We start from the raw sequence: 27,042 nt of genomic DNA on the forward strand, positions 1-27,042 counted from the left end.
TTCACCCAATCCCGATGATTAGGTGTCAACATTTCCCCCCTTAATCTGAAGGGATGTTGGTGAGTCCAAGCATCATTCTGAATCGTTCAAGCTTTTCTCTTCCAAGTTCTTTGGTGAAGAGGTCGGAAATTTGATCATTAGTGGAACAATGACGAAGATGGATTGTTTTGGCCTCAACATGATGTCGAATCAGATGATATTTGGTATTGATGTGCTTCGTTCGATCATGGAACTTTGGGTTCTTGGCCAACTTTATTGCAGAGGTATTGTCAATCATGAGTGGTGTTGATTGTACGTGTTTTACCTGCAAATCATCAAGAATTTTCCTGAGCCACACAATTTCTTTTGTTGCTTCAGCTGCTGCCACGTATTCTGCTTCTGTTGTGGAATATGCTGGAACTGATTGTTTGCATGATATCTAGCAGACAACTCCTGATCTAGGACTCATAGCATATGCTGAAGTGGATACCCCAATTTCTTTGTCTCCATCGAAGTCTGAATCACAGTATCCAATCAAATTGAAGTGTCCACCTGTGTATACTTGATTCCAAAGTCTTGAGTTCCCTTCAAGTACCTTAGAACTCTTTTTGCAGCAGACCAATGTCCCTCACAAGGCTTTTGCATAAACCTGGAGAGGATTCCAACAAATGAAATGTCTGGTCTGGTAGTAGTTAGGTAGTTGAGACTTCCTACAAGCTATCTATACTTTGTTGCATTCTCAAATTCTTTTCCTTCAATAGATGCGAGCTTTAAGTTTTGTTCCATTGGAGTAGTAAGAGGATTGCATTCTCTCACGCCAAACCTGTTCAATAGATCTCCAATGTATTTCTTTTGAGAAAGAAATATGGACTTTGGATGTTGGGTTACTTCAATACCAAGATAGTAATGAACATAGCCCAAATCAGTCATTTCAAAACTTTTCCCCAATTCCTTCTCTATGGATGCAATGTAGCTTTCATTATTCCCTGTCATCAAAAGATCATCTACATATAATACAAGATATACAATTGTTTTGCCAACTTTCTTGACAAATAAAGTTGCATCATCAACATCACAATGTTTGAAATTGAGTTTCAGAAGATGCTCAGTTAGTTTTTCATACCAGGCTCGCGGTGCTTGTTTGAGGCCATACAAGGACTTCACAAGTTTGCATACTTTATGTTCATGTCCTTTCATAGCAAATCCTTCAGGTTGGCACATAAAAACATTCTCTTTTATATCTCCATTCAAGAAAGCAATTTTTACATCCATTTGATGGACTTTCCAACCGTTCTGAGCTGCTAGGGCAAAGAGTGTCTGGATGGTAGCCCATTTTGCTATGGGGGAAAAAGTCTCCTCATAATTGACCCCTTCCTTCTATGAAAAACCTTTTGCCACAAGCCTAGCTTTGTGCTTGTCAAGTGATCCATCAACTTTATACTTGTTCTTGTAGACCCACTTGCAGCCAATTGGTTTGGTTTCTAATGGAGGATCAATCAGCTTCCAAGTGCCATTCTTTATGAGGGCATCATACTCCTTTTGCATCGCTTCTTTCCATTCATCATGAGAAGCAACTTATTTGAAGGAAGTTGGTTCAAAATCAGTAGACAAGTACAATTCACAATCATAAGAAACATCCATATCAATAGGTGAATTAGAGTCATCTACATCACCTCCATTTTGCCGGTTTGAATTTCTAGTTCCTGTCTTTCTAACCTCATCAAGATGAACACTTTCAAGTGTCTTTGTCAGCCACTTTGGGGGACCTTTCTCAGATGGTCCAGGCTGCTCTGTTGATTGAGTTTGGACTGAATCAAGATTGAGTCTCCCAATTCTATCAATCATATCACTTAAACCATCATCCGTTGTTGGAGTTTCATTCGGGGGAGAGAGATCTTCAGAAGAAGATTCCACATGTTGATCTAGTATAGGAATCCCCCCTTCAAGATGTGGAATCTGATTATCAAATTCTTGAAATGATTTTTCATTTGCGAATCTATCCAAGCGATAAAGTTGCCGCTCAACAACATTGTCAGTTTTGGATGATTCAAGAAAAATTACATCTCTAGATACAATGAACTTTTTATTGACTTCATCATAGATATGGTATGCTTTGGAGGTGTTTGAATACCCTAGGAAGATACACTTACAACTTCTTGCACCAAGTTTGTTTCTATGTACCTTTGGTATCAAGGCATAAGAGGTGGAACCAAAGACCCTCAGATGCTTTACTGAAGGAACATGCCCATACCACATTTCATATGGAGTCTTGTTTCTAATAGCATCAGATGGACATCTATTCTTTATATATGCAGCACATAGAACAACATCAGCCCAAAACATTATTTTTACATTTTTGAAGAAGAGCATGGATCGTACCATATTTAAGATTGTCCTATTCATTCTTTCAGCTACACCATTCTGTTGGGGATTATAAGGTATAGTTGTTTGATGTTTGATCCCATGTTGGCGAAGACAGTTTTCAAATTCATTTGATGTGTATTCTTTTCCATTATTAGTGCGAATAGACCCAATATGAGATTGTGTAACATTTTCAATCCATTTATAAAAGTTCTTGAATGTTTGAAAAGCATCAGCTTTGTTCTTCAATAAATAAACCCAACACATTCTGGTGTAGTCATCAATAAATGTCATCATATATTTATTTCTATTTGCAGAAGGAACAGGCATTGGACCACATAAATCTGAATGAATGAGTTCAAGTTTTCTATGTGCTCTTGTATGTGAATCATGAAAAGTCTGTTTGCTATGCTTTCCTATAATGCAAGCATCACATTGCTTAAGTTTCCTAGGAATTGTAGGCAAACCAGCAACACCATTTTTCTTCAACAAGCGGAGGCTGTCATAGTTCAAATTTCCAAATCTAGCATGCCATAATAAACTTGATGGAAGTGTACCTTCTTCATAATGATAATTGCATGACAAATGTTGTGCACGAGCAGAGGTACCTTGTAGCTTGAGAAGCCTTTCTTCTTCTATTCCCCTCATGACAAGTGAGTGGTCAGATGCTTTTCTCACCTCAAGCTTGCCATCAAACATATGAATGGAGTGACCTTGCTGGCGGATGTGGACCAAGGACAACAAGTTTCTCTTGAGCTGTGGGAGATATAGAACATGATGCAGAAGAAAGTCTAGAAGACCAGGCAGTTTAAGCCTGATTATGCCAAGCCCTGATGGCTTGATTTTTGAATTTTATGTAAAGTATATTGTGCCATCAACATTGCCAGTAAATTATTCAAAAAAATATTTCCTATGAGTCATGTGGCAAGTTGGTCCTAAATGAAGCAACCAATCATTTTTCCAAGATGCAAGAGAAGCATTAAATAAATCTTCATTTACTCCAATATTACATTGTGCCACAAAATAGTGAGCGGATTCAGGTGCTTTACCTTTGTCTGTATCATCAGTTTTACCTTTCTGTTGGTCTCTTTGCTGCTCAATTTTGTCCCATGGTAACTTGCATGTAGAGGCATCATGTGATACATTTCTTTTGCAGCGTATAAAGTGCAAATCTGCCTTTTCTCCTTGAGAGTGTCTGCCCCCCTTACCTCTGAAATATCTTCCTCTTCCTCTTCGACCACCTCTTCCTCTGGAAGAATCTTGAGCAGGATGATTTTCTTTATGAGCAAGGCACAAAGCCTCTTCAGAAGATTCAGGGGTTGTCTTCTTTCCAAAAGCTTTCTCTCTTTCAACAATTTTTTTCATAAGAGAGTCAAAGGTAATGTCTTTAAGATTTCCATTTGCTTGCAATGACTCAAGATAATTGGAGTAAGTAGGATATAGTGCCTTGAGAAAAGCGATAAGAGGAATATCCAAATCAATTTTAGTGGCTTGTATATCATGCATTATATACTTTACTTCAGATGCAAGAGCAAGAGGATCATTATTTTGCAATTCAAGAGTAAAGAGTTTAATCATGAGTTGAACAACTTCAAGTGCAGAATGTGAGTCATAGAGTTTTTTCAGCTTTTGTAAGGTTTCGAAAGCAGTTGAAAATGGCGTAATATGGCGGCTCACCTCTTCACTTACAGATGCTTCAATTAATGCATAGGCTTTGTTGTTCTTGTTTTCCCAAATGGCGAGCTTTTTGTCTGAGGTAGGTTGTTCTGGCTATTTGTCTCTGTCTCCAATGCACACTCCTTTCCACAACTCATTGAAAATGAGGGTGTGTTTTATCATCTGGGACCACTTAGTATAGTTCTCCTTGCCAGTGAGAACTATTCCCACAATGGATATGATTGAATGCATACTGTAACAAAAACTTCTGCTGCAAAATTTTACTCCTAATGGGAAAAAATATAATTCTGATATGACTGGACAACAAATTCAAATGTCAATACGCAAGACTGTAAATACACAAAACTGTACAGCGCATTCAATTGGACAATGCTATGAATTAGATAGTGTAAATACATAAAACTTTATAGCGCATTCAACTGGACAACGCTCTGAATTGGACAGCATAAATACAAAACTTTATAGCGCATTCAACAGAGGTATATACAGCACTCCAACAGAGGTACGTTTTTTTTTGTTAGGATACACAAATGCAAATGATAGTTTTGCATCTCTTCTCCTTACTGCCAGTGCAACCTCTTTTACCAGATCCGTTAGCTCTCGGAGTGTAGCATCCCTCCATGTGTAGATTTTCACTTCATCCTTTAGCTCTTTGCCTCTAACTACAAAGTCCTCTGCAATGTGATGATTTCCACGTTGTGGCCGTGGAGACCTGGGCTCGAATCAGCGCAACGCTTTACCAATACACCACCGTGGGAGGACTCGTATCCCAGCAACCACACCATTAACCACTTTGCATGTTCAGAGGTTCATTTGAAGGAGGAAATCGTACTTATGGTGTAATGGGATTGCAGTTACCCACGAATACAAAAGGAAATTGTATGTAACTAAGCAAATAAAATTCATACCATGAGATGGAGACAACGTTAAATTATAGGTCAATTAACAGAGAGCATCATTCGAACAAGGTATCACAACGAAAATATATACAACACCGTCCTTTTTCCTTTATTGAGATCCAAATGTGAAATATATCAAAAACAGCCGAAACAAAAACTCTCCAAGTCTTTTAGTAGTGAGCTCACTAAATCAGAAATATGGAAGACACAAATATGAATATGAATATAGATATTGGAAGACCAGAGTCTGAAAAGCCAGTGATAACTAGTACGGAAGCTCAGTTTCAAGAAGTGGAGGCCGGAGTGGACCGAGAAACAAAGAGGCGCTATGATATCAAGATAGTAAAAATACCACTAAATTTTCAGCAATTCCAGCGAGACCACTGAGAAGAACCGTTGGAGGGCGGACTGGTCTCTCAATTTAGGCAGCAAGAAAAACTCACATTCAATTCTAGAAGCCACGATGATTATGCAAAAAAGATGGTAGAAGATGATTATGGCAGAAGCCACACAGATAATGCATTATTTAGACAGTGGCAGCAACTGTGGAGGGGACAGAGAGCGCAGTAGACAGACTCCACAGGGGGTAGTGGACAGACTGCAAGAAACTAGCAGAAGGGAGTTACAAGTCTATGCCAAACATGGAGTTGGCTTTGATACCATGTCAGGCTAGGTAGTAACTCCACAAAATTCAATTCATGTTATTACTTTAGGTTGGTCTTTATTGTATACATGAGGGAGACTATTCACTTCATCTCCCGATGACTGTTCATATCTCTTATTATTTATTTACATTGATTATATTTATTCACCCAATCCTAATGATTAGGTGTCAACAAATATCCACATGGATCATCTCCTTTATCTACCAATTCTTTGAAAACAACCTATTGTTTCTCCTCTTAGACCTATAAGGGGGTGTGAGAGCTACCATTCCCACAGCTCGACGAGACTCTTTTGTTGCGAGCTCGTTGACAGGGAATGATGGGGAAAGCAATAGTCAATACCACAGGAAGGAGTAAGCGAAAAGAGAAGGAACAACAGGGAAAATGGAGAATGCAGAAGTCAGTGGACGTGGGGAGACTAGGGCCAAATAGTGACTAGCCTCCCTTTAAAATAAATAATAATGCTGCTTCCCTAGAGGAGAAAGAGAGTAAAAATTGCAATGAGGAGACCAAACTATTAGAGACACAACATGTGTAACCAAACCAAACAAATCTAGAATCGATACTTTCATAAACCAAGAAACCCAGTACTTTCTTCTAGCCATCATTGAGTAGTGTATGGGCCAAACTCTAGATCTTGTGTGTTTTCCTTGAGAAATTGACCTTACCATTGACCATGCAGAACGTCAAGACACACCCATGAATTGTGACAGTGGGGGAGGCCAAGCCAAGAGGACTAGGACATCCCCCTAGGGAAAATTAGAAATAACTTAGAACAGAGCAAAAACACCCATAATAACAGCGAAAGGCAACAAGGAAAGGCCTGGTCCAATGCAAACAAAGTGATTTGTTACCAAATACCACCGTTTCTCCTAGCCATGATAGCCCCATCACTATCGAGAACCTTCATAACTTTTCCACCCTTCACAATTAATCGATACATGTTGTGTAATGATGGCAGATGACTATCATGATCATGTTATGTTAGATGGGGGAGGGTGGTATCCATGCCTACCTCCTCTATGGAGTGCAGTGATGTTGAGGTACCATTGCTCTCTCCCCATGATTTATGCTTGTCATACTGTGTGGGTGGTGCAAAAATTTCTATTGCTTTCAATTATGCAATATTTTTTTTTTGGGTTTGAGTTAGGGCCTTATATCTAGTTTTAAAGATTCATTAAAAAATAAATTATTCATATCTTTCTAATAAGAATATATTATTATTATTTTTAATGACTATTTCCCTTATGGCCTTATTCACTTAATTCAAAAAGGCATATTTTTATATCTTTTAACAACTTTCATTAGATTTCCTAGGTGAAGTTTCCACTCCAAAAATTGAAAACTTTCCTTAATATTAACACAATCACAATTTGTTTATGTCTTCTTGTGGGACGACCAAGTGGTTGGCAGAATAGGATGTTATCCCCTCCACCTTGTGTTGAATCTCACAGAGGGACATCTTTGACCCATTGTGGTAAGACTTAAGAAGCAGGCTCCCCCACCTTCGTGGAGTCTCAGCTCTTGCTAAGTCATAAATGCCTAATATATTTGGCTTATGGGCCATTAGATATAGTCATAAATACATAATATATTTGACTTACGAGTTGTTAGATTCACCATAATTATAAAAAAAAAAGCTAAAAAATTAATATTAACCCAATTTATTTATTTGGTTACAATGATCAAATGATTGATATATTTTCCCATTACAATGGTGATGGTTAAACTAGTATCCTTGTGTTCAAAGAACTTTATATCCTCTTCTTTGATGCTTCATAGCTTCATAACAATCAGGTTAAATGAGCCATTCAGTAACTAAAAAGAAACTCTATTGTCTATAAGCTTTGCCCTTGGCCTAAATTACGATTAAGAATCAATGAAAAGGCTTTCATTTATGTAAATCACGGCGAGCAAGGAGGCCGTACCTCTCATAAATGGCATCTATTAATTAAAAAATTAATGTTCTTTTTAATTCAGAGGAGAGAGGATATTTAAAGGGAGGAGAAGGATTGAAAGGTTTAGAGGGGAGGAAGGCCTTTTGATATCAAAGATTGACATTGGCGTTTTCGTCCCATCCAACATTTCTTAGTTACAGCGGAGTCCGTCTGTTTCTGTTGGGTGTTTAGGGTTTCAAATATTCTCTACAGGGTTTGTGAGCAATGAGCCACTACGACAGTAGATATGGCGATCCCAACTCGTACCGCGAGAGGAAGAGGTAAAATATAGCGAAATAATCATGCAAATGACTTTATACGGTTTGCTATTTTATGATGTGGAAGCTGGTTTTAAAGTTGCAGTGTTTTTGCAGCGATGGCTTGGCGGGTGGAGGAGGAGGAAGTTATTATGGGGGGTTTCAGGGGAGTGGATCGAAGAGGGATTTCGACAGCATTTCACTGCCGAAGCAGGATTTTGAGAACCTGGCACCCTTTAAGAAGAATTTCTACGAGGAGGTAGAGGACATCGCCTCTATGACTGAAGACGAGGTCAGGGAATATCGCAAGAGACGTGAAATTACAGTCGATGGCCGGGACGTTCCCAAGCCCGTCAAAAGTTTTTGTGACGCAGGTTTTCTAGGTATTATTAATATTTGTCTCTTCATCATAATTCATTTTCCAGCCATTCCCCCACCACCAAAAAAGGAATGCCTGGGTGCAAAACTAACACCCATTCCCCAAAGAAATGATTTTATGTCTAACAATTTTTTAAGAATTCCCCAAAGATTTTGTCTAACAACTTTTTAAGACAGAATAGAGATAGGGTTTAGAGTTTTGAGGAATTTGTGACTTCGGTAATTATACACATTCTCTCCCTTATCTCTTTTATCTTTTTTACTTGACATTATAACATTACATTCTCTTATATCTAACTTTTTTTTATTTAAATTTTTAAATATTACCACTCATTGTTTTAGGATATTTGAGAGTGGTTCGAACCTCATTGGACTTTAAGATATTTGACAGTGGTTCCAACCTCATTGGACTTGAAGAAAGTAGAATTTCATATCAATTTAGTCCCCTTAATAGTTTTCAAGATTGTCGGTTTTCAGGATTGTGGGTTTTCAGTATTGGGTGTTTTCATTGGATTGCTCAATGATGAATTTGCATGAGATCTATTGTTATTCTTAGGGTTTTATCATTATTATTACTATTTTTTTTTATATTTTTAGAAATGAGACCCTATGCTAGGAACTTCTATGTCCCAGTCCCCTCAAATTTCCTTGAGAATGGTTCAACATGCCCCTCCATATGTGTCTCTCTGCTCCTGCACTCCCATACCAAAAACTTGGTGGAAAATTGGTTCCCAACACATTTCCTTGGGGATATGTTGTTGAAGCTTTGGAAGGTTGCCTCCCATAACTTTAATCTAACAATACATTTAGCCTCTAATTTTAGAGGTTTTGCAAGAACTTAGCATTTTTGGGACCTGGACTCCTTGAAGCGATTTTGATTATAAGCTTCATCCGCACTTCATCGCTGAATTTTTCAGTTGTGACTTAGTCTTGGCTTCTATTGTGCACATTTTTATTTGTGATGGGATTAAATTGTTCAAAGTTCCTTGCATGTGGATTTTTTGTGTGTGAAGTTTTCCTGTTTGACTATTTCTGAGATTAATCTTTTACATCACGACATCCAACTACTTTCTTGCTCTCCTGTCCAAGAGGAGAAAGTTTCAACCATCCTTGTTAGCTAAGCGTTTGTGCCGGAAGGTTAAATTATTCTTCTACTTTGCTCCAGTTTCCTCTCTAAATAATAGGTAATGATAGGATGGTAATCTAGATTAATTCTACCATGAATTCTAAGTAGGTATTTTCCTTAGCACAAGTGCAAAATTAGAGGGCGTGTAACATTCCTTAGTTGTGTGTCTGTCTTTGCTGAATTTAAATTGCAGCACATCACTACTTTCCTTCTAATTCCCACGTTCCTGAATTGCTATGAGGGATTGCTATTGAAGGTTGACATGATAAAAAGGGTAGTTGTAGTGCTTCTATGCTTTGACCTTGTATTCTCCGGCGAGACTCTGTTGCCCATCCCTGAGAAGGGACTGTTTTGCAAAATATGTAGATACTTCATTATATGATATTAATGTGCCAATTTCCTATTCTTTGTAATACTTTTTTAAGATCCTTCCTCACTATGATTTTTTTCATATTTCAAATCTTTTTAAGGATGTATTTATGATATGAACCAAGGGAATATAAGGGGTTAAATGTATATGATATGATTCCAAAGGGTAGTATTTATGGGGTTAAATGCCTATGTTATGTGTAAATAATTATGTAATATGGTTGGCTTAATAAGTAATGGGCCATATGTGCACTGTTTAAATAGGTATATAAAGAAATCATATAATCATTATTGAAGGCATGTGATTTGAATGTATAAATGTATTTGGTATTTGGAGGAGTTTCTCTTATTGTTATCTTAGTTAAAAGTACCCCTCACATGTTAACATGTCTGTGTATTGATGATTGATGATTCCTTGAATGCTATGTTGAATTGTACATGAATGCAGGATAATTTAGAAATTTGTCTTTTGGCCTTCTTGAATTGGACTTGGTTGCCCTATATTTTATGATTTCTATCCAACCTAAAAATTTGAAATGTGTAAAATAGGATCGTTGAGCAACAGTCAAAGCTCAGGCCTTTCTATATCTATTTTGGGTGTCAGATTTTACTGATTATCAAAATTGTGGTTTTAAGACATTTCTGGAATGTAAGAAAAATTATGCTAATTTTTGAATTGCGGGTATTTTTTTTTGTCAGAGTATGTTCTTGAAGAGGTTGTAAAGGTAGGCTTTACGGAGCCAACACCTATTCAAGCTCAAGGATGGCCTATGGCTTTGAAAGGGCGGGATTTAATTGGTATTGCTGAGACAGGCTCTAGGAAGACACTGGCATATCTTTTACCTGCTATTGTTCATGTTAATGCTCAACCTTATTTAGGTTTGTTATTGCGTCTTTTAGCTTTAAACTGTCTAGAGCCTTATCTCCTCCTTGGCCCTTTTACTGTGATGTAATTTTTTTTTAAGTATGATCTCTTGATGGGAGGGAAATGTCTTTTTCCTCCATACCTACCATACATGGCTACATATTAAATGCTGTCGCTTGTTGTCATATATCAGCTCCAGGAGATGGGCCTATTGTCTTGGTGTTAGCACCTACACGTGAGCTTGCTGTCCAGATCCAGCAAGAGGCAACTAAATTTGGGGCATTGTCAAAAATCAAGAATACGTGTATATATGGAGGTGCTCCCAAAGGTCCACAAGTATGAGATCTTTCGAAAGGTAGGTTACTTTGTAGCATCACTCTAAGCCTTTTATGTATTCGCAGATCTCGATCGTTTATGTTTTATTGTTTCATTGCCTTCATTTTTTATATGTTCTCAAACCTTTGGATGTCACTATGAATTGCTAATTTTATTCTTCCCTTGTTTGGATTTAGGGGTTGAGATTGTCATTGCAACTCCGGGTCGGTTAATCGATATGTTGGAGTCACAAAATACAAACTTGCGAAGAGTGACATATCTTGTGTTAGATGAAGCTGATCGTATGCTAGATATGGGTTTTGAACCACAGATAAAAGAATTTGTTTCTCAAGTGTGTATCGTTGCCATTTAATATATACTATAGGCTTAGTTACACAGGATAAATTGCACACTTGTAAAATTTTCAATATGACCTGTTTTGTGGCTTTAATATTGATTTCCATTACTTATTGACTCAGATATCAAAGCTGTTTTCATTAGTAGTTAAGAATGCATTATAAAAGACCATAAAAAGCTGTTTTTTTTTTTTTGTTGGGTTATATTTTGTTTCTTTCGTTGTTATTATTATTATTTTTTTTTCTCTGGTGTTCTCAATTTTGTCCTTTCCTGGCTAAGGAAGAAGGTTGGTATTGAAACCTGAACTGTGGGTTTTGAATATTTGTTTTGGGAGCAGCAATGTCTCATTTTGATTTTGATTATTCACAGTAGAATTCATTAATACAAGTAGTGTCTAGAAATGTAAGTTCATGTCCATGGTTTCGAGACAATTGTAACTTTGAACAGCACACACACGCACGTGTATGTATGGACTTTATATCGGTGCCTTAATGAAAAGGACCTTGTTTGTGATGGCAGTGAATTATTAGTTACTTAGAACTTTTCCCTGGGGTATGGACCAACTTTTGCGGATCTTTCTGTAATCCATGTTTATCTGCTGGAAAATGTTTAATTAACCTATCTTCCTGCACTATTTCTCCCCTTTGACATCAGAGCTATTTGGTGTCTGTTGTAACCAATTCTGAATCTTCCCTAGTATGCAGATTCGGCCAGATTGGCAGACATTATACTGGAGTGCAACTTGGCCAAGGAAGTCGAGCTTCTTGCAAGGCAATCTCTACATAATCCATACAAGGTGGTTTCTTTTCTACAAGTCTGCATGTAATAAAACTGAGCTCTATTTTTCTTGGGTGGCAAGTGATGGTCTCTGTTATGTTTGCAACTTTATTATTATTCGAGTCTATTGGAGGTTTTCCAATTTCTGCTAAATTTGTATGAATTTTTATGTCTTTCTAGGTAATAATTGGCTCACAAGAACTCAAGGCAAACCATGCTATTGAGAAAATTGTGGAGATTTTTTCTGAACATGAGAAGTATATAAGGTGTAGTTTATCCTTCCTAGGTGCATTTTATAGTATATACTGACTATCGTTTTGCTTTTTAGCTGTGCAAATGCACCCATGAATTAAGACATTTCTCTTTCAGGTTAATACATCTCTTAGAGGAGATCATGGATGGTAGCCACTTGCTTATCTTTTTGGAAACTAAAAAAGGTTGTGACCAAGTTACTAGGAAACTTCGTATGGATGGATGGCCAGCACTATCAATTCATGGAGATAAAAGCCAAGCTGAGAGAGACTGGGTCTTATCAAAATTTAAGGCTGGAAAGAGCCCTATTATGACTGCTACCGATGTTGCTGCACGAGGCTTGGGTATGTAGAAATTGATGTATTAAAGAATCGAAAGTTCACTTTTTGTACACCAGAATGTTTACAAGGTTGTTTTTTATTACCTATTCACGGTTCATCTCTTTATTTTTTAGAATAGAGGAGGTTGATTATAGGATCAGCTATGTAGATTCCAAACTTCTTGCCTTTAGCTCCATGAGCTGAATTGACATGTTATTAGGGATTAAAACTGAAATTATTTGATATTTTCAGTGGGCTGATCATTACAAGTTGGGTGGAGGGGTGCATAAATAATGCATTAATTGAAATTTAGGGGGTTGGTTTTTTCAATTTGGGGATTCTGGGCTGCTAGTGGTTATTATGAAGCATGGATTGTAGCTTGGTGGCGGTTGAATACAACTCCTATGTTTGATGGCAGGGAACTTTGTTGCCGCCGCCATTGCTCTGGTCCAAATTTATGGAGCTGGCTTTCTAGTGCAACCTAATTGGCTTTTGTAGCATGTGACCTTTCTCTCGTATGTGGCAGATTTTGCTGTAGTCTACTGTGAGATGGCAAGCCTTTCTTGGACTGTGTAATAGGAATTTCATTATTGAAGCATGGTTTCTTATTTCATGGTTATTGTTCTATGCTTTTGTCTTGCATATGGACATTTCATTAGGGCCATACCTATATCACCCAATTGGATCTACTTGGGAAACATAGAAAGCCAATACTATTAAATCAGGCCTGTAGTCTGAGAGTTCATTTATGCATCAGGTATATTCTTATGTTGGGTGCAGGGATAGAATATACTACATCTATTGCCAAATATAACATTTTTCTTCTTAGTAATAGAGAGAGATGACCTATTTTCCATTTGGTGATTGTTATTGGTGCTTCTTTTACTTACAAGATAGATATGCTTGCAGTCCTCTCTTATTCTATATATCCATGTATCATCCATTCACATTGATTATTTTTGGGCATCAATTATATCCATGTAATTCTTTTCTTCCTCCTGGCATAATGTTTTGGGTATGAACTATAATTGACAATCTTGTACAAATAAGATCGAGTTCTTGAATTGCATTAATTAGTCATGTGTACTTGTACAACTAAGATGATATGCTTAGGCCCTCTTATTATATTTTGATTACAAGTCCAGTTTGATCTTTTGACACATTCTCTGTTCCATCAGACAATATCGATTTTACGTATTGTTTTAAAATTTCATATCATTAATCATCTCATTTTTTTTCAACCTGCCAGGCCGTCAAATGATAGAACATACGAAGAGGCTAGTTGAAGAAAGGTTCACAGTAGTTCGTGGTTACCAATACAATGTTGAGGTATGCTATTATTTAGCAACTAAAGGCATTTGTAACCTTTGAACTGGATCAGTAATGACAGGAAGTACACTTTTTGTATTGGTGATAGTCCAAGTTCTTGAGATCATAATGGGTGATCTGATCCTAACCAACATTTCTACTCTAAAGCTTGATATTATATTTTTATATTTGAATCTAGGTTGTATATGGAGATACAAATTCAGTTATGATACAGTTTGGTGTACCAAATATAGAAGAGGCCATGACGCTAGGGAGGGAAGCCTCAGATTATATTAGTGGTACATTTACAAAGGTACAGTGTCAAGAATTTTAAATATCCGTGAAGCCTCTAGAGTTTTTAATGATGTTTTTGTAGGGATGAATGTTTTAATATCACCTTTCTTTTTAAAACTAATCTTCTTTTGACATTCCACTTCCATGAGATCTTTGTAAATATGCACACGACAAGATGATCAGTTATGCTTTTCTGTGGCTTATCTGCATCTATTTGGTGCATCTTTGGCATCTAATCAATGCATTTTTTAACATATGCTTTTATGCAGAATATTAAACTAGAATTTGAAAAAATATACCACCCATACTTGTTCATCAACAAGAAAAGAGATGTTGGGTTGTTGTGGACAAAGCAAGATGCTTATGAAAAAATGGATACTAAAGGTGACAAACCTAATCTTTTTGTTTCAAAGATAGGCCTTAGTGTTTGTGAAGGCTCAAAATGCTCTTAGAAAAATAATTTATTTGATGCCTTCTTAATTATTAAATATTCCTGATCTTTTAAATATTCCATATCAACAGGCATTGAAACAGTGCGAAGGGACAATTGCTTGCTGGTGAAGAACTTGGTTACAGAGTGCCTTTGTAATGACTCCTACCTAGTAAAACAAATAAAATAAAAAATTGTTTATGGTAAGAATTACTCTTACCAGCCCACATGACTCGTTGACATATCTTTAACCTTAAGTTAATTCCTGATGTTTAACTGTTGGCACATGTTTGTATGCATTCATGGATTTTTCCCCAGTCCCGATGAATGGATTTTATGACTCATTTACTTTTCCACTTGGATGACATGCGATCGCTGTCCACGTGGCATCAAGATGTCTAGTAGATCTCCGGCCTTCACATGGTTGAGGTAAGGTGGCATTAACTTTGGCGGTTCGTCCTGTACGTGGCTGGCAGTTTGAGTCAGCACTGTGGGTAGTCCTGCCATCATCGACGGTGGTGATTACACCTTGCTATCCCACGACTGTCACCAATTCGCGGTTTCACCCTATGCCTCGGTTCAAGTTGGTGGAGTTCATTTGGAGGGTTGATCCCCACAGAAGTACCTCTGGTAGACTAAACCCATGCTACCCGAGTTGTCAACTTCTCAGTTTTGGTTCCACCGCTGGCAATTCCGACCCCCCTGCTCCCTTCAGGTAAACAAACTTGCAGTGAAGTTATTTTTATGAGATTCCCCAAGTTAGCCACACCACTGTTTTGTGATATTCGTGACCTCGTCCTGCACTCTTTTGGTTGCAGAGTTTGGGTCTCGAATGTGACGGTCCGTTGCAACACTGAAGGCTAGTCGGGCTCATGATTGCTCCATCTGACTCAGGTAAACTCCCAACTCATGGCCGCTGTGTTCCTTCTTCTAGACTGTCAGAATTTCTTTCCTAATTCACCAAACTGACACAGTCTTTTACTTTTTTTCATGCCCTGGTTGTTGGATATAGGTTGGACGCCTACTCTACTTTAAAGAAACCCTCCTTGCACCAAGTCCAGGGTTCTAGGTATGCTCATCACCTTCGACCGCCCTCGAATGGAAAGTCTCCATTATTAATCGATGGAAAGTTAGCTAAAGGTATTCTGTGACTGTGTCTCTGCCGCGTTGTATGGAAGCTCCTGAGAGCAAGCTCGGGTTTCAGAGTATAGTTTTACTTCTTTGCTATAAGGGTTTTGGCATTTGGCCATGGTTTCTAGTTCCTAACCAAGCCCTTGGACTTTGGTACGATTGTACATAGTCATGCTGCAGCATGCTTCTCTCTTGTATTTGTACTGTAAGTTAATATGCTGGTATTGAACTCAGATGTTGACCTTTGTCCTTTTACTGTCCCTATACTGCATGTTCTAAGGGTGTATTTGCATTAAATGAAATATGAGGCTTCTTTTTTTTCATGGATAACCTGGTTCGACCAACTGTTGGCTGATATCTGCTATTTATTATTTGGCTACTATGCACAGTTTTCCGAATGCATCTTGTGATTGATTTTCGGTTTCAAAACCGCTTACAGCCACAGGCTTAATAACACTCTGCTAGGTTCCTTTTGGCTCGTTAAGGTTTTGCTGTTTGAAATACCCTACTCAAGGGTTTTGGTATACCAGGGTGTTAATTCTGGCCACGCCTGAGAATGTGGTCTGGCCTACTCAGGCTCAAATGCTGCTCTTGAGTGGCTGCTCCATGGCACTGTAATTCAACCCTGGCTACAGCGCCTTGTGGCTCTGTCTCACAGAAGGTCTTTGTTTTATCATTTACAGAATTGTCTTGGTTCTGAAAGATGTCAATTATATTTCAATGTTACATGTAAATTAGTTAGAATGAAATACTTACCAACCTCCCTAATCTTTCTATGTCATGCACAGTTTCTTGCTATACTTTTAAGCGTAATTGTTAATGTGGACAGTTTTCTTTTCTTAATTGATTTCTATTGCATGGCACTGTTCTAGATTTCGGTGTACATTCTTTACCACGGAGTTTCCTAGCCTAGCTAATTCAAACCCGTGTACCACCTTTAAGTTAGACAAGAGACAAAGGATGGTTATTATGATTCTGTGCTAAATAAAACCCTGTACCCATTACCATCCCACTATCATCTCATGACCCCAAGGTTTAAACCCTCGGGTTCACGTTAACTCTAATTAATGACCTCTGATGACGCTAATTCGCAAAATTTTAACTTTTAGTTTAATACAACCTTTACTCAAAGTCCTCTAATAAAACAATAAGATTGATTTACAGAAAGAAAATCCTTCGGATTCGCTGCACATATTGTTAAATACAACTATTAATTGAAGTCTCCTAATAAGACTAGTTTGCAGAAAGAAATTCTTCTGTTCATTGCAGATATTAACGAGATTCAGGTTAACACTTCGTACCTGGTTTTCTGTCCAATCAGTAATTCCAAGAATAAATCACCACTACTTTCTGCAGTTAGCCAACCTCCCGACCACGAGATTGTCCTTCGAGACCAATCTCCCCCCTGGCTTACTCAAGGACAAACAGTCCTTGACAATTGTCTACGCTTTGCGCCCTTACCATCTGGTCATCACCAGACTTGGCAAGCTTCCTTTCTCCTTCCCTCTGTCAGTCCTCTACTGCACAGTAATCCCCCTTTCCTTCCTTTCCTCGGAAGTCACCCACAGTGGAGAGGGAGGCAGTTAGGGTTTTCAACTGTTTCTTTTTCTTTTATTTTTTTATTAAAAAAAAAGGAACAAAAAAAAGAACATAACTTCCCTCTTCAGAAGTTACACAATATTCCCGTGACCAGGAACTCATTTATTTATTTACTCATAATAAAATAACAATTTATACAGCATATAGAACCATCATCCGTTAGTTTGTTTCTTTTCCTTTTAACCATGGTAAATAAAATATTTGTAAAATCCTGGGGATAGCCTTCACAAAATACTCATTGATCGTGACACACCTGGTGCAGTGCAGTATGTCAAGAACACTATTTCTGACTTGTTAATGAAAAAAATGGATTTGTCACTTTTGGTGATAACTAAGGTGAGAACAATGAATCCTTCTGCATGTTTATGACCAAATTTGTTTGACCATTTGTTACTTTTGAAATGGAGAAAATATGATAGGGGGAAGAAGAGATTTACATTGCAAGCAAGTCACTTATTACATATTCTTGGTTTCAAGTGTTAGAAGCATATACTATATACCTAGTTGGGGCAGGCCATGGAAGTTTCCTTTTTAAGTCTGTCATGTTTCTTCTCCCTACATTCTGTACTTGGAAGGGATTCAGTCAATATTTACCGCTAGCAATGGGAGGAATAAGTGTCAAGGGAGGCTCTTATACAATTGAAGAGAATCAAAACATGACAATATATAATATATCTGCATTCTTAATCTCATGTTGAGAGAAATTGATTACTCTTTAGCTGTGGCAGAAACAGATGTTTGCAGGTCATATTCTTTATCAAGGCTATCAACATATTCTTAAGGGCATTGTTGTTTTCCTGTGCTAACAATCTCTTTGTTGAGTCAGGGTCTGACAAATACTGGAGATGACTATGCAGTCAAGGCAGCACACGTGGAACTAGCTGAGCACATGCGGAAGGTAAATACTGGAAATAACTTCTCAGAACAAGTATAATGAATGGAGCAATGCCTTCTGGTTCCATTTCAATCCTATCTCTCTATTTTTATTATTGCAGTGCATCTAAAGACTCTTGTAATATTTTGCTTTTTATTGACAATGAGTCCATTGTTGGATTTTTTAAATTGATGTCGTGTTTTAAAGCCAAGTTGCCCCTGGTTTACAAAGGGATGCTGCAATTGCTCCAACTATGGGTGATCGTGTTCCATATGTCAACATAAAGGCTACAAAAGGTGGCAAGGTAATAATTAACCCCTTCTGTGCTCAGCATAAGTCTCGATATTGCACTAAAAAATGGTTATTTTAATTATTTTGTTATGTTTTATTTGGAGGCATAATTGACAGAGGGATTATGGATATAATGACTAATGTGTTTACTTGGGCTCAGGCATATGAGAAATTTGAGGATCCAATTTACGTACTGGAGAATAACATCCCTATTGATCCACAATATTATCTAGAGAATCAACTGAGCAAGGTGAAAGACCAAAGCATCATCACTTGCAGCTTATGCTCTTTTTGAAAATTTCACCAGTGTTTCAAATATCTCTTGATAGATAGTAATTCTTTCCAACTAAGTTTTTTTTATTAGTGCCTGTTTTTTCTCTGTAGCCGCTGTTGAGAATATTTGATCCCATTTTGAAGAATGCAAGAAAGGAGGTTCTTCATGGTATTAACACACGAGCAATTTCCATATCAACTCCTTCAAATAGTGGAATTATGAAATTTGCCAAGAAACAACTCAGTTGTATTGGTTGTAAAACACCTATCAGGTATTTAGTTAATACAAGTAGAGGGTGTCCTGCATGTGGTTACCTTTCTTATCGTAGTGCACAATTGAGAGTAACTATTATTTCAGTTTGGCGCTTTAGAAAGCTACTCGGGTTCATCTTTTTGATGTGGAAAAATCTATGAGGTTGCATGATTCCATGCCTGCTCTCCTTGTAAGAAACTGTCTAGCTTTCTTATAATAAGAATGTCTGGTTAGGTTGCTTCATACTGAAATTCATGATGTTACCTGATTTCATGTTGCCATTGCAACAAAGAAGATCAGACACTTTGTTCACATTGCAAAGGAAGAGAAGCAGAATTGTATCAGAAAACAATTGCGAATGGTAAGCTGGTATTCTAATACCATTACTCTTTTTTTGGAGAATTTAAAGTAGGCCTTGTGTCTATTGTTCTCACCTAGATTTTCTATCATATGACACTAATATTTGATCAATGTCAGTGAGGGAATTAGAAATGCTCTTTGGTAAACTATGGACACAATGTCAGCGGTGCCAAGGCTCTCTGCACCAAGATGTTCTTTGCACAAGGTTTTTGAATGCTATATTTCAAGTATTACATTTTCATAACATGATTTAAATTTACATTATGAATGTATTTTGTAACATTTGTGTGATCATGTATTTGTTTTTAATTAATAGGATGTTTTTTTTTAATTTTTACAATTACTATCTCTTTTATACTTACATTGATGTCCTATCCTTATTGCAGTTGTGACTGCCCAATATTTTATCGTAGGAAAAAAGCTCTGAAAGACCTAACTGAAGCAGAGGTGCAACTAGAGCGCTGGCAGTTTTGAGGATGCTGCCTGTGTAGCTTGTAATTTTTTGTATTATCAAATATTTTTGTTTTCCTAAATTTTCTCTGGTGTATGTTTCTCTGATTTAATGGACCGGGGAATTTATTTGGTCCCTGAATCAAGATGAGCATGGTTTATTTATTATACAGTAATTGTCAAGTCCTTGTTATTTAATGTTAACCAGTTTGATATATCTTTTCTCCTTGCAAATGAGATGGAGAAAAAGTCAAAATGGATACATACTTCCCAAGGCACGCCCTATAAATGCAATGTGCACGCATATCCCAAATTTTAGGAGAGCACACACTATAAAACATAGATCTACAGGCTTACATATGTATATCCAGACATGCATATAGTTGGATGGATGGATGGATGGATGGATAGGTAGATAGAGATGGATACACAGATAGATTGGCAGGAGCAAATCCGAGACAATAGTTTGAGCAGATTTATTTATTTTTAAATAATTTTTGGTAGGAGAAAATCCGAGACAATAGTTTGAGCAGATTTATTTTTTTTTAAATAATTTTTTTATTGTCTCTAGAGAGACAATAGTTTGAATTATGGACATTTATTTTTTTTTAAATAATTTTTTATATTGTCTCTAGAGAGACAATAGTTTGAATTATGGACATTTATTTTTTTTAAATAATTTTTTATATTGTCTCTAGAGAGACAATAGTTTGAATTATGGACATTTATTTTTTTTTAAATAATTTTTTTTATTCTCTGGAGAGACAATAGTTTGAATTATGGACATTAATTTTTTTTAAATAATTTTTTATATTGTCTCTAGAGAGACAATAGTTTGAATTATGGAATTGTCTCTAAAAAGACAAAAATGTAATTGTCTCTAAAGAGACACAAATGAAATTGTCTCTAGAGAGACAAATCAAATTGTCTTTATAGAGACAATAATAATATGTGTTCTATATTGTCTTTATAGAGACAAATTTTTGAGACATTATATTTTGAGACACCCACTTAGAGACAATATTTAAGACAATACACAAGTTTCATTTTGTCTTAAGTTAAGACAATTGACTCAAATATTGTCTTAAATATTGTCTTAAAACCCCCCTACATGTAGTAGTGCGTATTGCCAAATCTAAGGGCATGGGTGTGGTGAGTCAGATCTGAGGACAGAGATCACGGGGGCATAGGAAGAAAGCATGAAGTGTATGCGCGGGTAGGGCACCAGATTCGTCTGGAATTTTGTTATGTTGATGTTTAGGGAACCATCAAACCGGAGGAAGGCGGACAACGAAACAAAAGCAACAGTATAAATTTTTTTCAAAATGGTTTGGGATTAAAATTATTTCATACATTTAAATGTTTTGGGAAGACATTTTTTTATATAAGTTTTTTTTTTTTGTTAAACAAAGGGGCTCTTGAATTTTTTAAATTCAATTGGGGCATATTTTTTTTAAATTGAATCTCAAGCTTGTGTTGTGAGATTGAATATATCTAGTTTGTTGGAGGTTATTTGTTTGTGTCAAGATGAACAATCAGATGGCAGAGGTCTATCTGAAAAAGAGCAATAAGATTGACAGTTCTAATTACTCCAATTGGAAATTTAAGTTGTAGACCCTGTTGGAGGGGCAAAACGCATGGACGATCACAAATAGTGATGAGTTCAAGCCAACCCTAGCTACCAGTGGAATAAAAACAACAACCCAAGACTGGGAAAAGAGGGAGAACAAGGCAAAGATGCTGCTCAAATTGTCTGTGAAAGATTACATTATTCCTCACATTCGAGATTTTAAAGCCGCAATAGACATGTGGACAACTCTCAAAGACTTGTATGAGAACAATAACACAAATCGCATACTATTTATAAAGAGAAAGATTCTCTCCATTAAAATGGAGGAGAATGAATCAGTAGCAACATTAATCTCTCGTATCAAGGAGCTGAAGACTAAGTTAGGTGAAATTAGCAAAACAATATCAGATATTGATTTGGTCATGATTACCATGAATGGTATGACTGACGACTATCAAATGTTCATCACTAGGTTGAATGCGAGAGAAAAAGTCCCCATGTTTGAAGAATTGACAGGGATCCTAATGCAAGAGGAGGAAAGGGGGATGACCCTGAAACCCGAGAGCTCAGATCTTTCCCTAATGGCAAAGAAGAAGCCCTTCAGAGGAAAGGAAAATGCAGCACCCAAAAGTGGAGGAACCCCACAAAGAAATCCACCTCCATCTCAAGGTATGTCTCCGAACAGAAGCAATTCATGACCAAAATGTTTTTATTGCTGTAAATTTGGTCATATGGCTAAACATTTTCGGAAGAAAAACTTTGATGAAGGCCAACAAAGAAACAACAATCATGTAGGCCATTTGGTTGATGCAGATTAGAATTTGAATTGTTGAATTGAGGCTTCTATGATCCATATCAAGTTTAAGAGAAATTCTTCGGCATAAATCACAAGATAAATCATTTTTCGACGTGTTTCGAACCAATAAGTGTGGTTCATCGCCAGGACAAGTTGAAGAAACAAATCCAGCTTAGCATGTTAAATAGTGTGAGCAGAGACTCCAAAGGTTATCCTGACGAATGGCTAATTTTGACTTTAGGACCAGAGTCAAGATTTAATGGAAATTAGTTAAATTATGTGAATATATAAAAATATAAAATAATTAAAAAATGTTAAAGGTTAGTTAGAAAGTTATTAAAAATTATAATTTGTTATTTAATGGGACTTAAAGTATAAATTATACGTATGTATATATATATATATATATAAAGAAATATATAAAGAAATATATACAAAGGTTAGTTAGAAAATTATTGGAATAATAAAATTGAAATATACATAAAAATAATAATATATAAAGTTTAATTACGAAAGTTATAAAAAGTAAAAATATTTTATTTCATTTTAATAAATAAATTCAAATATAATAATAATAATAATAATAATAATAATAATAATAATATATATATATATATATATATATATATATATATATATATATATATATATATATATATATATATATATATATCTATAGATATATATATATATATATATATATACAAAATGAGAGACCCTAGGAGGAAGGAGAAGACAAGGTGCCAAGGAAAAACAACGACATAAAGGGGAACCAACGAAAGCAAGAAAGGGTAAGACTAGGAAGAAAGGGCCGGGATCCAGCAGCTACTGATCTTCCAGCCGTCATCTCTATTGAGATTGCTCGGCCTTCTTTCAATTTCAATAGCTTCCCTGAATTTACGGTGATGGAACTGAGCAACCCTGGCAATAACCTTGGCCTCCTCAATACACACATGATGCTTGGTCTTTTCCGCATGCTCTGCTAACGCTGAAGACTTGGTTCTTCCATGTCTTAGGTCCGTTGCATGTTCGCTAATCCTTTGATGGATGGAGCGCCCTGTTTCCCCGATATAGGGGGTCCCACAAGAACAGGGGATCAAGTAGACACCCTTCATATCTTTAGGATCAATGGGATCCTTCACCGATCTGAGGGATTTGTGAATAGTGTTGAGGGGCCTGAAGGTTGAGGGAATATCATACTTCTTAAGAATCTGAGCAATCTTGTCAGTGGTTCCCTGGACATAGGGAAGATGGACCCCTAGCCGGCACTCTTTAGGTTCTTTTTTAATTAACGAGCTTTTAGAGGCTTTTAGGAACGCTTTCTGACCTAGGTGCCTACTATAGCCATTCTCCATAAAGACATTAAGGAGATGGGATTTCTCTTTATCGAAGCTCTCCCTATCAGAAATCCTCAGGGCTCGAGTAGCAAGTGTGTTAAGAACACCCAACTTTTGTGCAGGGAAATGATGGGAATCAGCATGAAGATACTGCTTGGTATGCGTTTTTTTCCGGAATACTGAGTGCGAGAGAGAACCATCATTATTCTTAGATATAAGAATATCCAAGAAAGGGAGGCAACCATTGACCTCTTTTTCCATAGTGAACTTAATGGCAGAGGATTGACAGTTGAGGTGGTTGAAGAAGAGATGTAACTCCTTCGAGCCATGGGACCATATGACATTAGTGTCATCTACATACATTTTCCACAACTTGGGAAGGAGACGAGCTGAGGCTAAAGCTTTGGACTCAAAATCTTCCATAAAAAGATTCGCAACAATAGGGGATAGGGGTGAGCCCATGGCAACACCACAGGTCTGTTCAAAGAACTCACCCTCAAAACTGAAGAAAGTGGAAGTGAGACAGATCTCAACAAGATGCGCGGTATCAGGATCTATTAGGCGATAGATCACTGCCATGGCTTCCTTTATAGGGATACAAGTATAAAGGGAGACCACATCAAAGCTCACGAGAATGTCTTCTGGGTCAAGCTTTATGTCCTTAAGCTCTTTAACGAAGGAAGAAGAGACTTTTACGAATGAGTCTGTATGGGCAACTAGGGGTTTGAGCTTAAGGGCAAGGAACTTGGCTAGAAGGTAGGTCGGGCCACCAATGGTGTTGACAATAGGCCTCAGGGGGTTCCCTTCTTTATGAATCTTAGGCAGCCCATAAATTCTAGGGGTAATTGGACTGCTCTCAATGAGCTTATGGTGAAGAGAACTCGTAGAGCTACTAGATTTGATGGCAAGAGCCACCATCCTAGAAATCTTCTTAAGAGGGTTCTTGGACAGTTTTTTATAACTGCCACTATTGTAAAGATGGTCCAACATCTTCTTGCGGTAATCATCCTTGTTAAGGATGACCATAGCCCCTCCTTTGTCAGCCCTCAGAACCACGATATCATTGTTCTGGTTTAAGGATTTAAGGGCAATGAATTCCTCATTGCTGAGGTTCTTCCGAGGGGGCTTAGCCTTTCTTAAAGCCAACCCTAGCTACTAGTGGAATAAAAACAACAATCCAAGATTAGGGTTGGCTTAGAATTTGAATATCATATTGTTTGTATCTGATCCTGCATTGTCAATTAAGGAGGATGAATCAGAAATTTGGTTCGTGGACTCAAGAGCTTCCTCCGATATGACAGGTAAGAGGCAATGGTTTAAAAATTTTAGAGAATCCAACACTGGTACGAAGGTCTACCTTGGAGACGATACAGGGTATGAAATCAAGGGATATGGTGATGTCCCTGTCATACTACCTGATGGAAACATTAGGCATATTCATGATGTTATGTATATACCGGGGATTAAAAAGAACCTAATTTATGTATCTAGAATAAGAAATAAAGATCTTAAGGTAGAGTTCTTTAAATCTCATTTTGTAATTAAAGACATGCTGGATCAGATGAAGTCCATTGCAACACGTGTACATGTAGGAGGATTGTATAAATAGGAGGTCAGAAGTGAGTCACATCAAGCGTTGGCATCATCATCCATGTCTACAGATAATCTCTGGCATCAGATATTTGGGAATATTAACTTCAGTGACCTACTACTTCTTAAGAAAAAAGGTATGGTGAATGGTCTTCCTATTTTGAACAGTATGCATATTGACTATGAAGCATGTGTCCTTGGTAAGTTACATAGATATGAATTTCCTTCTATTGTCGATAGGAAGTAGAGGGATATACTTGAACTTATACACACTGATCTATGTGGGCCAATGCAGACAAGGTCATTAGAAGGGGCCTACTATTTTCTTATTTTTTTTTTATGAATGTACAAGGTTCACCTAGGTGTATTTCCGCAGGTAGAAAAGTCATTCTTTTGAATAATTCAAGCAATTCAAAAGTATGATTGAGAAGCAAACATGAAATTTCATCAAAATTCTTCTCTTAGACCAAGGTGGAGAATTCAAAAAGGGTGATTTCATCAAATACTGTAAAGAACACGAAATACAGTAGCAGTTCACAACACCTTACACTCCTCAACAAAACGGGGTTGTGGAAAGGAAAAACAAAACCCTCGTGGAGTGTGCCTGCAGTATGTTGAAAGGTAAGAATCTGACCAATGGTTTTTGGGTAGAAGTTGTAAACATTGCAGTGTATCTTAATAATAGGAGTCCTACTAAGTGTCTAGATTATAAAACTCCTTTCAAAGCATTGTTTGGATTCAAGCATGTAGTAAGTCATCTTAGAGTCTTTGGATGTAAGGATTTTGCTCATGTCCCGAAAGAAGATAGGAAGAAATTAGATTCAAAAGCCATTAAGTGTACTTTTGTTGGATATTGCAATGAGTTTAAGGCTTATAAGTTATTTAATCCTTCAACTCACAAGGTGTTTGCAATCAAAGATGTGGTATTTCATGAATAGGTAGATGATAAGAACCCTGTTCGTAGTTATGAAGAATGGCATGTGCCTTTACTGTTAGAAGATGGTGATGAAACAAGGGCCGATGAGCAGCAACAACAGCAACAGCAGTAGGAGAAAGAAGAAGTGGCTAATCAAATTAGTTTTGAAATGAGTCCGCAAAGCGGAGATCAGAAGAAGTTTGAAGCCACTCCACCACTCAGAAGATTAAGTAGGCAGATACAATTTCCAGCCAGATATAGGGATCATGCGTTCATTACTGGTATGTTGAACATTGCTGAACTTTCTAATTTTAATGAATCTAGTCAAAGTAATGAATGGAGGGAAGAAATTCAGGAGGAATATGAATCTATCATTAAAAATAATACCTGTGATTTTGTTCATCTTCGTGGAGGAAAACAACCCATAGGGTGCAGATGGCTATATAAATTAAAGTTTAAAGAAAATGGGTGTATAGATAAATATAAATCTAGGTTGGTCACAAAGGGGTATTCCCAAAAATAAGTTATATATTACAAGGAAACCTTCACCCCGATAGCTAAATTAAACACAATGATAATTGCAGTAGCTACTAAACACCACTGGAAAATACACCAGGTAGATGTAAAGTTTTCCTTGTTAAATGGAGATCTAAAAGAGGAAGTATATCTAATTCAACCAAAGCGATTTGTGAAGAAAGGGGAAGAGCATTTAGTCTGAAAATTAAAGAAGACTTTATATGGACTAAAACAGGCTCCCAGGTCATGGTATGACATAATTGATTCATTTTTCCTACAACATAGTTATAAAAGAAGCAAGAATGACCCTAATCTATTCACCGTGTTTGACAAATAGGGGAAAATTGTTTTCATTTCTTTATATGTAGATGATATTATCATTACAGGAAATGAAGATGAACTCATTAAAGAAATCAAAGAGTAGATGTCACAGGTTTTCGAGATGAAAGGCCTTGGAGAGCTACACTACTGTTTGGGTTTGGAAGTCTGGAGGGATGCTGGTCAGATTTTTTTGTGACAG

At 37.0% G+C, this 27,042-nt stretch overlaps 1 pseudogene; it reads left to right on the plus strand.

Annotated features, from left to right (window-relative positions):
- The first annotated feature begins 7,624 nt into the window (after positions 1 to 7,624).
- LOC149247767 (DEAD-box ATP-dependent RNA helicase 20-like) lies at positions 7,625 to 26,139 on the plus strand (annotated as a pseudogene).
- The last annotated feature ends 903 nt before the right edge of the window (positions 26,140 to 27,042 follow it).

This window comes from Pinus tabuliformis, chromosome 7 (assembly GCF_031772625.1).
Source record: "Pinus tabuliformis cultivar Carrire ecotype Pingquan chromosome 7, CPIR1, whole genome shotgun sequence".
Taxonomy (NCBI): Eukaryota; Viridiplantae; Streptophyta; class Pinopsida; order Pinales; family Pinaceae; genus Pinus; species Pinus tabuliformis.